General features: G+C 42.2%; 1 protein-coding gene across 9 annotated transcripts in view; it reads right to left on the bottom strand.

Moving 5' to 3' along the window:
• PHACTR1 (phosphatase and actin regulator 1) overlaps positions 1-15,010 on the bottom strand; it is a 557,340-nt gene that overhangs the window by 299,730 nt on the left and 242,600 nt on the right. The window contains exon 1 of one of the 9 annotated variants that reach the window (XM_032424843.1): positions 11,730-13,772. The exons of 7 other annotated variants lie outside the window; for them this stretch is intronic. The gene's annotated coding sequence lies outside the window, so the exon portion shown is untranslated. One more of the 9 variants, XM_032424842.1, reaches the window with a different exon arrangement.

The following is a 15,010-nucleotide window of genomic DNA, read 5'->3' as shown; positions in this document are numbered from 1 at the left end:
TACTGTTTTCCAGAGTGGCTGCACCAGCTTGCATTCCCACCAACAGTGTAGGAGGGTTCCCCTTTCTCCGCATCCCCGCCAACATCTGTCATTTCCTGACTTGTTAATTTTAGCCATTCTGACTGGTGTGAGGTGGTATCTCATTGAGGTTTTGATTTGGATTTCCCTGATGCCGAGCGATATTGAACACTTTTTCATGTGTCTGTTGGCCATTTGGATGTCTTCTTTGGAAAAATGTCTGTTCATGTCTTCTGCCCATTTCTTGATTGGATTCTTTGTTCTTTGGGTGTTGAGTTTGATGAGTTCTTTATAGATTTTGGATACTAGCCCTTTATCTGATATGTCATTTGCAAATATCTTCTCCCATTCTGTCAGTTGTCTTTTGGTTTTGTTGACTGTTTCCTTTGCTTTGCAAAAGCTTTTTATCTTGATGAAGTCCCAATAGTTCATTTTTGCCCTTGCTTCCCTTGCCTTTGGCGATGTTTCTAGGAAGAAGTTGCTGTGGCTGAGGTCGAAGAGGTTGCTGCCTGTGTTCTCCTTTAGGATTTTGATGGACTCCTGTCTCACATTGAGGTCTTTCAACCATTTGGAGTCTATTTTTGTGTGTGGTGTAAGGAAATGGTCCAGTTTCATTCTTCTGCATGTGGCTGTCCAATTTTCCCAACACCATTTGTTGAAGAGACTGTCTTTTTTCCATTGGACATTCTTCCCTGCTTTGTCAAAGATTAGTTGACCATAGAGTTGAGGGTCCATTTCTGGGCTCTCTATTCTGTTCCATTGATCTATGTGTCTGTTTTTGTGCCAGTACCATACTGTCTTGATGATGACAGCTTTGTAGTAGAGCTGGAAGTCTGGAATTGTGATGCCGCCAGCTTTGCTTTTCTTTTTCAACATTCCTCTGGCTATGCGGGGTCTTTTCTGGTTCCATACAAATTTTAGGATTATTTGTTCCATTTCTTTGAAGAAAGTGGATGGTATTTTGATGGGGATTGCATTGAATGTGTAGATTGCTCGAGGTAGGATTGACATCTTCACAATATTTGTTCTTCCAATCCATGAGCATGGAATGTTTTTCCATTTCTTTGTGTCTTCCTCAATTTCTTTCATGAGTATTTTATAGTTTTCTGAGTACAGATCCTTTGCCTCTTTGGTTAGATTTATTCCTAGGTATCTTATGGTTTTGGGTGCAATTGTAAATGGGATCGACTCCTTAATTTCTCTTTCTTCTGACTTGTTGTTGGTGTATAGGAATGCCACTGACTTCTGTGCATTGATTTTATATCCTGCCACTTGACTGAATTCCTGTATGAGTTCTAGCAGTTTTGGGGTGGAGTCTTTGGGATTTTCCACATAAAGTATCATATCATCTGCAAAGAGTGAGAGTTTGACTTCTTCTTTGCCAATTTGGATGCCTTTGATTTCTTTTTGTTGTCTGATTGCTGTGGCTAGGACTTCCAGTACTATGTTGAATAGCAGTGGTGATAGTGGACATCCCTGCCGCGTTCCTGACCTTAGGGGGAAAGCTCTCAGTTTTTCCCCATTGAGAATGATATTCGCTGTAGGTTTTTCATAGATGGCTTTTATGATATTGAGGTATGTACCCTCGATCCCTATACTCTGAAGAGTTTTGATCAAGAAAGGATGCTGTACTTTGTCAAATGCTTTTTCTGCATCTATTGAGAGGATCATGTGATTCTTGTTTTTTCTTTTGTTAATGTATTGTATCACGTTGATTGATTTGCGGATGTTGAACCAACCTTGCAGCCCAGGGATAAATCCGACTTGGTCGTGGTGAATAATCCTTTTAATGGACTGTTGGATCCTATTGGCTAGTATTTTGGTGAGAATTTTTGCATCCATGTTCATCAGGGATATTGGTCTGTAATTCTCCTTTTTGATGGGGTCTTTGTCTGGTTTTGGGATCAAGGTAATGCTGGCCTCATAAAATGAGTTTGGAAGTTTTCCTTCCATTTCTATTTTTTGGAACATTTTCAGAAGGATAGGTATTAATTCTTCTTGAAATGTTTGGTAGAATTCCCCTGGGAAGCCATCTGGCCCTGGGCTTTTGTGTTTTGGGAGATTTTTGATGACTGCTTCTATTTCCTTAGTGGTTATAGGTCTGTTCAGGTGTTCTATTTCTTCCTGGTTCAGTTTTGGTAGTTGATACATCTCTAGGAATGCATCCATTACTTCCAGGTTATCTAATTTGTTGGCATAGAGTTGCTCATAATATGTTCTTATAATTGTTTGTATTTCTTTGGTGTTGGTTGTGATTTCTCCTCTTTCATTCATGATTTTGTTGATTTGGGTCATTTCTCTTTTCTTTTTGATAAGTCTGGCCAGGGGCTTATCAATCTTGTTAATTCTTTCAAAGAACCAGCTCCTAGTTTCGTTGATCTGTTCTACTGTTCTTTTGGTTTCTATTTCATTGATTTCTGCTCTGATCTTTATTATTTCTCTTCTCCTGCTGGGTTTAGGCTTTATTTGCTGTTCTTTCTCCAGCTCCTTTAGGTGTAGGGTTAGGTTGTGTACTTGAGACCTTTCTTGTTTCTTGAGAAAGGCTTGTATTGCTATATACTTTCCTCTTAGGACTGCCTTTGCTGTATCCCAAAGATTTTGAATAGTTGTGTTTTCATTTTCATTGGTTTCCATGAATTTTTTTAATTCTTCTTTAATTTCCTGGTTGACCCATTCATTCTTCAGTAGGATGCTCTTTAGCCTCCATGTATTTGAGTTCTTTTCGACTTTCCTCTTGTGATTGAGTTCTAGTTTCAAAGCATTGTGGTCTGAAAATAGGCAGGGGATGATCCCAATCTTCTGGTACCGGTTGAGACCTGATTTATGACCTAGGATGTGATCTATTCTGGAGAATGTTCCATGGGCACTAGAGAAGAATGGGTATTCCGTTGCTTTGGGATGGAATGTTCTGAATATGTCTGTGAAGTCCATTTGGTCCAGTGTGTCATTTAAAGTCTTTATTTCCTTGTTGATCTTTTGCTTAGACGATCTGTCCATTTCAGTGAGGGGGGTGTTAAAGTCCCCCACTATTATTGTATTGTTGTCGATGTGTTTCTTTGCTTTTGTTATTAATTGCCTTATATAATTGGCTGCTCCCATGTTAGGGGCATAGATATTTACAATTGTTAGATCTTCTTGTTGGATAGACCCTTTAAGTAGGATATAGTGTCCTTCCTCATCTCTTATTACAGTCTTTGGTTTAAAATCTAATTTGTCTGATATAAGGATTGCCACCCCAGCTTTCTTTTGGTGTCCATTAGCATGGTAAATGGTTTTCCACCCCCTCACTTTCAATCTGGGGGTGTCTTTGGGTCTAAAATGAGTCTCTTGCAGACAGCATATCGATGGGTCTTGTTTTTTAATCCAATCTGATAGCCTGTGTCTTTTGATTGGGGCATTTAGCCCATTTACATTCAGGGTAACTATTGAAAGATAGGAGTTCAGTGCCATTGTATTGCCTGTAAAGTGACTGTTACTGTATATTGTTTGTGTTCCTTTCTGGTCTATGTTGCTTTTAGTCTCTCTCTTTGCTTAGAGGACCCCTTTCAATATTTGTTGTAGGGCTGGTTTCATGTTTGCAAATTCCTTTAGTTTTTGTTTGTCCTGGAAGCTTTTTATCTCTCCTTCAATTTTCAATGACAGCCTAGCTGGATATAGTATTCTTGGCTGCATATTTTTCTCATTTAGTGCTCTGAATATGTCCTGCCAGTCCTTTCTGGCCTGCCAGGTCTCTGTGGATAAGTCTGTTGCCAATCTAATGTTTCTACCATTGTAGGTTACAGATCTCTTCTCCCGAGCTGCTTTCAGGATTTTCTCTTTGTCTCTGAGACTCGTAAGTTTTACTATTAGATGTCGGGGTGTTGACCTATTTTTATTGATTTTGAGAGGGGTTCTCTGTGCTTCCTGGATTTTGATGCCTGTTTCCTTCCCCAAATTAGGGAAGTTCTCTGCTATAATTTGCTCCATTATACCTTCTGCCCCTCTCTCTCTTTCTTCTTCTTCTGGGATCCCAATTATTCTAATGTTGTTTCGTCTTATGGTATCGTTTATCTCTCGAATTCTGCCCTCGTGATCCAGTAGTTGTTTATCTCTCTTTTTCTCAGCTTCTTTATTTTCCATCATTTGGTCTTCTATCTCACTGATTCTTTCTTCTGCCTCATTTATCCTAGCAGTTAGCGCCCCCATATTTGATTGCACCTCATTAATAGCCTTTTTGATTTCTACTTGGTTCGATTTTAGTTCTTTTACTTCTCCAGAAAGGGTTTCTCTAATAACTTCCATGTTTTTTTCAAGCCCAGCTAGTATCTTTAAAGTGATGATTCTGAACTCTAGATCTGACATCGTACTAATGTCCGTATTGAGTAGGTCCCTGGCAGTCGGTACTACCTCTTGTTCTTTTTGTTGAGGTGATTTTTTCCGTCTTGTCATTTTGTGCAGAGGAGAATAGATTAATGAGAGAACAAAATGCTAGCAGGGTAACAACGTCCCCAGAAAATATACTCTAAACAAATCAGAAAAGACCTGAAGCAGTGGGAAAAGAAAGGGAAAGAGAGAAAAAGGAAAAGGAAAGAAAAAAAGAAAAAAGAAAAAGATAAAGATAAAAACAAACAAAAGCAGAACAAAACAAAACAAAACAAAAACAGAATGTGATCAAATATGATCAGGCTGGATTATAGATCAGTGCCACACACTAGATTTTGGGTGTATTTTGGTCTGTTAAAAGAAAGTCCCTCCCAAAATTTTAAAGAAAGAAAAACTTATATATGTACAAAAATAAGGGTTGATATGATGAAGGGATGGAATATGACTGTAAAGATGGAAATTATAAAAAATTTTAAAAAAGGATTTGATAAGTTGTTTGAAAAAAGAAAGAAGAGGTTAAAAAAAAAAAAAGAAAGAAAAAAGGGAGAGAATGTGATCAGGCAGGGGAGTAGAAAAAAACCATACACTAGAGATTTAGAGTATATTTTGATCTGTTAGAAGAAACTATCTCAAGATTTTAAAGAGAGAACAACTTATATATATATGCCAAAAATACGGGTAACTACTATGAAGGGATAGAATATGACTTTAAAAATGAAAAATAAAAATGTTTTTTTAAAAAAGGGATTGATAAGATGTTGGTTGAAAAAGGGAAAAAGAAAAATTCAAAAAAAAAGAAAAAAGGAAAAAAGAAAAAAAAGACAGTTAAAAAAAAATAATTAACTTTGAAAGACTAAAGAATCATGGTAAAAAAGCCATGAATTCTATGTGCAGTGTTCCCCTAGCGCTGGAGTTCAGCCGTTCTCATTGATCGGTAAACCTGGTCTTGGCTGGCTGTTCTTGCTGATCTTCTGGGGGAGGGGCCTGTTGCCGTGGTTCCCAAATGTCTTTGCCGGAGGCAAAATTGCCCCGCCCTTGCCGGTCCGGGCTAAGTAATCTGCTCGGGTTTGCTCTCCGGAGCTTTTGTTCCCTGCGAGCTTTCCCTACAGCTTCCAGAAAGTGGTCGCTTTTCTGTTCAGAGAGTTGTTGCTCTTCTTTTCTTTGATCTCCTGTTGAGTTTGTAGGTGTTCAGAATGGTTTGATCCCTATCCAGCTGAATTCCTGAGAGGAGATGAAATCCAGGTCTCCTACTCCTCCGCCATCTTGCTCCGCCCTCTCAACAGCCTCTTTCTAATAACCCAGACAAGAGCACCTGACACTTGGAGAGAACATTGCATCCAAACGGCTTGAAGGTTGGGCAAACTAATTTAGTGTACTAATACCTTCCTTCCCCTGCCTTTGAAATGGATCCTGGTAGAAGGGGAAAACTGTCTGCCAAGAAAGGAGTGTGTTCTTTGTGCTGAGACAGCATGAGGAGCCAGCTCAGAAGGTATGATCATGATGCTCGGGGAACCAATTCTTTCCCCTTGGGCATGGAGGCACACATTTTTTTTTTTAAGATTTTATTTATTTGACAGAGAGAGCGAGCGTGCGCACAAGCAGGCAGAGCGGCAAGCAGAGGGAAAAGCAGAGGGAGAGGGAGAAGGCAGCTCCCCACCGAGCAGAGAGCCGGACATGGGGCTCCATCCCAGGACCCTGGGACCATGACCTGAGCCAAAGGCAGACACTTAATGACTGAGCCACCCAGGCGCCCCTAAGGCATACCTTGTTTTTAATGCAAAAGGACATGAGAAGGTGTTTTACAAATTCCTAAATGTGTGCTTCTTTGTTCCTTCTAATAGAATTTTTCACCACTGCCAGTTGTTTTAAAAAGAAAATCAAGGTATGCCTTGCTTGCACGATCTCCTTGTGTTTCCTGTTTGGATCTGGCTGGGATGTGCCCTACCACAGTGTGCAGATGGTCCCCTAAAGGTGAGGCTGTGAGTGGTAAGGGGCCACAGGAAGGCAGTGAGCATGCTCACTCTTATCTACAAACACCTGCGAATCACCTGCTTCCCCTTTCGAGCCTTTTCATGCCTGTGAATGGAGAATAAGCGTCAGTTCTCTGGTGCTTCTCATATTTGTGGGGACACCTCAGCCGTGAGCTGGACCCCGTATCTCTTTCTCTGAAATCAAAGATCTGACATTCAAAAAGAAAATGATGTGCAAATGTCACTTACAAAACACCTCCTCTCTACTCACAAATTCTGTTTCAGGAATGAATAAATATGCATGTGTGCGCACATATGTGTGTACATGTGTGTGTATTTCCGGCAACCATGTCACTGAATATCACTGTTCACACTGCTGTGAACTGACTGAAGAAATGGGGAAAAGTGTGCATGATCACACCGAACATGGCAGGACCCCAGATGGTAGGATCAATCTTTGACTTCCTTCAAAAGACAGAATATTGAAAGGAAGTGGGAAATGAGCCAATGAAATGCCACAATCCTTTGGACCTCAAAGGAGCATCTAATTCCAAACAATGTGAAATCCATCCTCCCAGAATAGCTATCACTGCAGAGATGCAACCGTGACAGGGACTAGTCTGCTAGTTCTTGGACAGAACACCTGGAAGGAAGTCAGAAAACAAGCTCCTCCCTTCCCCTCTCAGTGGAAATACACCAGGAAGCCAAGCTCCTCTTGAATCTTGGGCCAGGTCTACCAGACTACTTTCTGTGATGTCTCTCCATCATGGTAATCTGGAGATTTCATTTTTCCTTTATGGAGATACCATTTTCCTTTAGGGACCTGATACATTTCTAAAACAAGAACATACCTTTTAATGAGCTTTCTTAATTGACAGATGTTATGGGCTGAACTGTGTCCCTCCCCAATCCATATGTTGAACCCTAACCCCCTCAGTACCTCAGAATGGGACTGTATTTGGACATACAGCCTATAAGGAGGTAGTTAAAGGTAAATGAGGTCATCTACGTAGAGCCCAAATCCCATTGGACTGGTGTCCTTATAAAAAGAGGAAAAGACCCCAGGGATGTGCATACACAGAGGTTGAACAATGTGAGGATACAGAGAGAAGGCAGCCATCTTCAAGCCAAGGAGAGCAGGGCTCAGGAGAAACCAACACCGCCAACACCATGATCTTGGACTTCCAGCCTCCGGAGTTATCAGAAAATAAGTTTCTGCTGTTTAGGCCACTTAGTTTGAGGTATGTGTTATGGTTGCCCTAGCAAATGAATACAGTAGTTATTGGCTATTCGTTAGCTATAGATTATCCAAAGTGATTTTCTTTTCTTCTGTATTCCTAAGAAGAAAATTCTATGGGTTGTTTTTTTTTAAGATTTATTTTTTTTTTTAGGGATAGAGAGAGCACATGCCTGCAGGAAAGGGGCAGAGGGAGAGAGAGAATCTTAAGCAGACTCCCCACTGAGCATGGAGCCCAACTCGGGGGCTCAATCTCATAACCCTGAGATCATGACCTGAGCTGAAATCAGGAGTCGGATGCTTAACTGACTGAGCCACCCAGGCGCCCCGAAAATCCTGTTTTTTAGTAATACGCACATTCCTTCTTTTTTGTCAATTTTCTTTAGTCCTAAATAGTTATTAAAACCTACTGACCAGTCCAGCTAAAGTTCAAGGTTTCAACAGTGTTGAGGGAATACTCTAAGGTTCTCGTCAATCTTCCCAGTTCCGACACAGTCTCTCATTTGTGTCTCTCAGTAACCCCTGGAGTAGGATAGAGATTATTGTTACCATTTTATCAATGAGGAATGATTGACTCAGGCTCCAGGGCTGACTCAGAGAGCTACAGGGCTCTCTCTGTGGTTTCTCCCACATTCTGCTCCTTTTTCTTTTTCCTTAGCATTATCATATTTCCAACTTCGGGGTGTTTTTACATTTCAGAATTTGCTTCTTTATTTTTGAATCTTGTGACTTACCTGTAATTCTACTGGACTTTGCTTCTGTTTCTATTCATTTTAGACTTTTGTGTTGTCTTTGTGGTGCATTTCTTAAAAGAAGACTCTCTCCACCATTCTTAACTCTGCCATTGTGTGTTTGTGTGGGGGGGTAGTTTTTATTCAGTTAGTTTTCTTGAGAAGCCCAGGTTATTCCTGGATGATCTTTTATGAAATCCCTCTCTTAGCACCTTCCTGTAACTGTGGATGCTGAATTCTACAGGAAGCAGAATACCCATGGAATGCAAAACTTTTGACATATTTATCCTTTAGATTAATTATACGGCTGTTTTTGGACTTTATAACACACGATCAGGAGTTTGCTTGATGGGAGGCTTTAAATCCCCATGTTAGGAGACTGAGAGAGAAAAATGGAAGCAGAGCCTGTAAGGGGCTTACACAAGGGGAGCAGATTTAGTGCTGTCCCCTTTGGAGGCCTGGAGTCTTGATCACAATCACCCATCTGCATGAGCTGGTCACGTGGGCAGACACCTGTAGGGTGTCTGAGCCCAGCAATTCAGGAGAAAAAACCAGCAGAGCCACAACTAATAGCAGGCTCAAGTGGGGAAAACCAAGTCTGCCTCATCAAACTCCATCAGTGGGAAGATGTTTGAGGCTCTCTAGAGACGAGGGCTTCTTTGCCTTTGTTGCCCCACCTCTGCCCCTGGTGAGATCATCAGGAGCAGTGTGATCCAGGGGGTAGGGCGCAGCAAGTCTGGAGAGAAGCATTCCTACACCCCCCCGCGCCCCATTCTTGCCACTGAAGTCCTATGTGGCTTAAACCAGTTCAATAGACTCTTCCCCCAGAGGAACAGATATGCTAATAACTTCATTCCAGAACATTCTGAGGATCCCGAATGTTGTTCTAACGTTGGAACAACATTATTCCTTACTCTTTGGGATATTAAAAGGAAAAACGTGGCCCCATTTTTCAACTATTTTGTGGTCACTAAATAGCACAAATCATAACAATAATAATAGCAGCTACTGTTTATTAGATGCTACTTATGCCAGAATTGAATTATGAGCTGTTCCACTTATACATCATTTTATTCACTTCCCAGATAACCAATGAGGTAAGTACAGTTACGATTCAATTTTACAGATGAAAAAACAGGCTGAGAAAGGTCAAGAAGCTTGCCCAACGTCACTGACTTTATAGGTGGGAGAATAGGAAGGCAAACCCAAGTCAGCCTGAACACAAAAGACTGACGCTTTTAAACAAAGTATCCACATTTCTGCAAGGACTGGATTTTCAAAAGCCTGCCTGTCTCGCATCTTCTGACCAGCTGTTCCATGAATTATTGAACCGTCCCAGAAATGGACCTCCAAACGTGGTATCTTGGTCTCCAAACCCTATTTCCCAGACTGTGCCTCACCCTGAAAGTAACACAAAAATCCCTTTGTAAAACCACGAGTTCTGTCTCTTGGGGTGGAAAATGTGGGCACCACGATTTAGGCAGGTTACCAAACTTCAGTGCACTGGAGTGCAAGGCAATGCACTCAAAAGTAAAATGAGTCAGAGCACCGCATCGTCTTCTGTGATCTGCAAGGCCCTGACGGATCTGTGGTGGCTGGAGGTCATCCTTATGAATCTCAGTCCTCATTATATTATTGAAGTGCAGAAATGCAGGTTTTCCATCGGTTTCAGCAGATGGAAATCTGGATAAAAGGAACTCACTATGGAAGCAGTGCTTTTTCAGGGGACTGCCGTGACCTGCAGAGGGGGCTCCATGAGCAGCTCTCTTATGTTATGAATATTTATGATATTATACTGTCTCTATCCCAAACGTGGGCTTTAATTAGAAACCTCACTACGTTATGCCTTTTGGCTCTGTTGTCATCATTTAGTCGTGTTCGTTGAGCACGGGAAGAGATGGGGGTGATAGGGCCACAGTAGAGCGAGGACTCTAGAAAATTCATGATCAACAAAATCTTTTCTGTTCCCAAATGGGGTCCGTGGTCTCACGGATTTAAGAACCACTGAGTCAAGATCATTTTTATTGTGAAATCCAAACATCCTCTCACAGCAATCCCTGCACCTCTCTAAAGAGTTGTTTATATTAGACACATTCGGCTCCTAGAATTTACCAAAAACTGGCGAGTAAGGTGGGGAAGGGGTGAGGTGCAGCCAAAAACTTGAATATCCCTTCTTAGACCTCTTACACAGCATGTTTTCTCTTTGGCTCTAACATCACCACATTTTGTTTAGAGCACCTCAGTGTGGCCAAAAAAGAATAGCAATTAGAAAGGAACTCTTAGAAACTAACCCTTTGCTTATTTCCAGAGGTCTCTAGGAGTCAGTGAGAAAAAGAATCCATTATAGCTTTCTTATTGATGCCCGGTGAGCTGTTATCAGTTGCCATATTGATTTTTATCGTCACACCTCAAACCTCAAAATGCCACAGCCCGCAATGGGATCTCACCAAATCAGGATTTATCCTTCTATCTCCCCGATCGTCTTTCTCTTTTATCATCCACAACTTTTCCCTGCGCCCACCTCCCCCGCAAATAACAACTGCTGACCCAGTTTTTCCTTTCCTGTCTCTTTAAGTCAGAAACTTCCTGAGGTTCCTAAGTGCTGCCTGCCTCAGCCCGAGTCCAGGGCAAGCCTCCACTGCAGTGAGATTTGCAAGTGAATCCCCTGATTTGAAAAACATCGCTAGCCAGTTTCCCATCAATGTCCCCTGACTTCCAGGCATCCGCATCCCATACACCAGTGGGTTCCAAGACATCCTATGACCCGGGTCCAGAGACTGAAAAACCAAATCAATCCATACTGGCAGCTCCAAAAAGCAAAAATTCCCTAAACCCAACCAAACATAAAACCTATACAAAATCCAGCTAACAAATACACGAAAAGCAATAAAATTATTTAAAACTCAAACACCTACCTTACAGGTTTCCCAAGACTCTTTGCTCACGCAAGTATCCTCCCCTCTAGGTGTGTTTTCTGGCTTTCTAATAGCTGTGCTTTCTTAGACTGAGCAACAGTCTCCTCAAGAGTCGGGCTCTTAAATACACATGCTACACACACCCAAGCAGTTCTTCGGTGCCAGGCAGCCCCTTCGCCTTCCTTCCCGGTCCCGGGCCAGCCCGTGCCAAGTCCCTGACTGCTGACAACTCCTCCGTAGGACGGAATGGGGGAGGGAAGGGAGCCCACGGGAGTTGGGGACCGGTTCCACTCACCATGGACGGGCTGGCCACCCATCTAGGCAGGAAGGATCCACCTTACCCCTTTGCTAACCTTAAAGCCCCTCCACAGATGGTTTCTCTGGCCTCGATCAGATCCCAGAACAAGTTGGCAGATTCCTCCTGGTGCTCCCTGCTCGCACCCAGACCACTGCGAGGTGGCAGCCCTGGGGCAGGCAGGACACGTATGCCTCTTACCTTCACAAAGCCCCGGTCCTTAAAAGCCTGGCTGGAGTCTCCAAGGAATCATGCGTTTTCCTTGACATCGGAGGGAACCAATTCCAGAAGCAGGGAACATTTCGAAATGAAACAGAAAGTAACCCGGTGATCCAACCAGACCCCCCGCCCGACCTGCACTTGGCCCTCAGCAGCAGCCTCTGCGAGTGAGTCTCCCGACCCAGCCAAACCCGCCCAGCTGTTTCAGCTTGGAGAGAATTCAGAGTAAACTGCAGCTTGGAAGTCTGGAACTCAACGGCCTGGGTTTTTAAATTTTTTTTTATTTTTTATTTTTTAAAGTATTTGTTCAGCTTTTTAACATGCAGTTTGTCTCCTTCTGCAGGGAATTACTCAGTGAGCCTGTCACCTGACTCACAGCAGCTCCATTATATAATTCAAACTGTGCCTTTTGAGTTCTGATCAGAACACCTCACTCCCCTCGTGCCCCCCACCTGCCTCCTCCTCCCCCTGTAAACACCACTGACAACCTTTTTTGAAACTTCGGTGGGGGGAGGGGCGTGCTACAGTTTTGCAGTGCATTTTTATTTCCCTTTGGTTTGATTCTTCTTGGGTAGAGGACCTCTTAAATGCCAACGCTGAGTTAGCAGAGATTTCTGAACTGTAACATCTCGAGATGTAACTAGCACTTTCCTTGATTTTTCTTCTGGGTGACTGTAGATGTGATACATTACTGAGTTTTCAAATGGTAGAGTGCATGGATTTATAACACCTGTGCAAACAAACCTGGAGTGTTTACTACTTTTGCCACATATCTAAGTTCCCTGAAATGCCAAAGGGATAAATTGGGTTGAGGGGGATCTTTAGTCAACCCCCCCTCCCCAACCTGACCTTGATCATCATAAACCCTCCCCCAGCCTCCTCAGAAAAGCATAACATCCAACTGAAAGCCATCACCTCTTAAAAGCCAATTCCCCCAGCCTCTACTTTCCACCAGATTGAAATCCTTAAGGCAAATCTCTGGGTATTTTGAAGCCAGGACTGTCTTGGGTGAAGGTGATAAGAATCATCTCGGTCTATCCCAATTTCCCTTTCTTAGCATCTGTGTCATCTCTGAGATATTTATTGGGGGGCAAATATGTTAAAACATAGAATTGGCCCATGAATGAGAGACTCTTTGAGAAACTCACATGGCATAAATGAGCCTAACACTTAAAGCATCATGAAACAGGATGATCAACATAAAAAACTCCAACCTGTTTGCTCTGTCCATATCAAAGCCAGGCTGACCTGTATGAGGAGGGGTCCCTGGGCTCCCAGTCTTCTCCCAGCCAGTGAAGCCCTGTTGCTGAATGTGTGAAGTACCTAAAAAGGACTGTTAAAGTCTATGGGAACAAATATTAACATTGATCACCCTTTTTTGGTTTGTCCTAGTCTGACTTCTCTTCTCCCTTCTGCACCCCCCACCCATATCCACCGAAGGCAGCTGCCTTGCCCTTTCTGCCTGCCTCCAGCTTCGAACGTAATATTAGATACCATTACTATATTAAACTGTGTTGACGTTATAGTGATACTGTGCCCTAAGAATAACTTTCAAAGTCTGTTGTAAGTGTCTATCCACATATCCCTCTGAAGTGGGCACGGGATCATTATTATCCTCATACAGACCCAAAGGAGCCAGTGACACGGGCAGGAATTACACTCAGTTTTGCAAAGACCCAGATACACATGAAAAAAATATAAGTGTGTAAACCTGAGTGACAGACTGATGTCTATTTATTTCACCCCCTCTAGGTATAGTAAATACAGTGTGTTGCCACAGGTGCTATGGTAACTACCGTCTTAATGAAAATAAGGACACATAGTAAGATAATAGAAAACATCAGGTGGTGAGACCCTCCCCAGTAATGGGAAGAAAAGCAATATAAAATATACCCTTGGTCTGTATATAGTCATTAAGTATTGATGCCACAAAAATTGAATTTCCTAGACCAGTGCCGTTCAATAGAAATATAATGGGAGCCACATATGTAATTTAAAATTTTCTAGTTGTTGCATTAAAAAAATAGTGAAATTAATTTTGGTAATATATTTTATTTAATCCAATATATCCAAAATACTATTTCAACATGCAATCAGTATAAAAGTATTTTGTATTCTTTTCATCGTACTAAATCTCTGAAACCTGCTATGAATTATATGTATTGTATATCTACAACACATCTCGATTAGGAGTAGCCATGTTTCAGGTGCTCAATAGGCACATGTGGCCACAGCTGGCCACATTGGATGGTCCCACCTCAGACTCTATTTGGTCCTATGGGGCTTGGAATTTGAGTACGCATTTGTCTATCCCTAATTGAAACTTTTAGAAAAATAAATTGCATTCATTTGGTTCTAGCCTTATGGCATAAATCAAGTGGTGTTCTCTTGGACGGAGCAAGAAAATATCAAATAAGCTTGGAATTGAAATGGTATTGGGGCGCCTGGGTGGCTCAGTCGGTTAAGCACCTGCCTTTTGATCAGGTCATGATCCTGGGGTCCTGGGATTGGCTCACTGCTCAGCAGGGAATCTGCTTCTCCCTCTCCCTCTGCCCTTCCCCCACCTTTTGCACTCTCTCTCTTGCTCTCAATAAATAAAACCTTAAAAATTTTTTTAAAAGATTTTATTTATTTGGGGAGCAAGAGAGAGCGAGCACAAGCAGGCAGAGGGGCAGAGGGAGAGAGAGAAGCAGATTCCCCACTGAGCAGGGAGCCCGATGTGGGGCTTGATCCCAGGACCCTGGGATCATGACCTGAGCCGAAGGCAGACACTTAACTGACTGAGCCACCCAGGCGCCCCATAAAAAATTTTTTTAAAAGTGTAAAAAAAAGAAATGGTATTAAAGACTCAGCTTCTTTCATGTTACCAGAGGATAGAGAAGATTAAAAAATAAATCTCAGGTTTCTAAAAAATTCCTTCATTGGATTGCCCCAATCGCCCAAGTTAGGGACCTCAGAATCATGTTTGACTGCACTTTCTACATCTCCCTCTGCTCCTTGGAGCCCCTCCAACAGACCACTCAGTCCGTAGAGTCTACCTGTCACCTCTTCTCCAATTTCAGGACTTCTGCTCTATCCCAGAAGATCCCAAGAACCTCTGCCTGGGTTCCCTGCCTCCACGCTCTACCCATTCAGGTTCAGTTTCTATCCTGCTTTCAGTGTGAGTACACGGTGAAAGCAGACATTTAATCATGTAGCTTCTCAGCTTAAAACCTTTTTTTGAAAAAAAAAATTTTATTTATTTACTTGTCAGAGACAGAGAG

This window comes from Phoca vitulina, unplaced genomic scaffold (genome assembly GCF_004348235.1).
Source record: "Phoca vitulina isolate PV1807 unplaced genomic scaffold, GSC_HSeal_1.0 scaffold31, whole genome shotgun sequence".
Lineage (NCBI taxonomy): Eukaryota > Metazoa > Chordata > Mammalia > Carnivora > Phocidae > Phoca > Phoca vitulina.
This window is presented reverse-complemented; position numbering and strand designations above follow the sequence as displayed.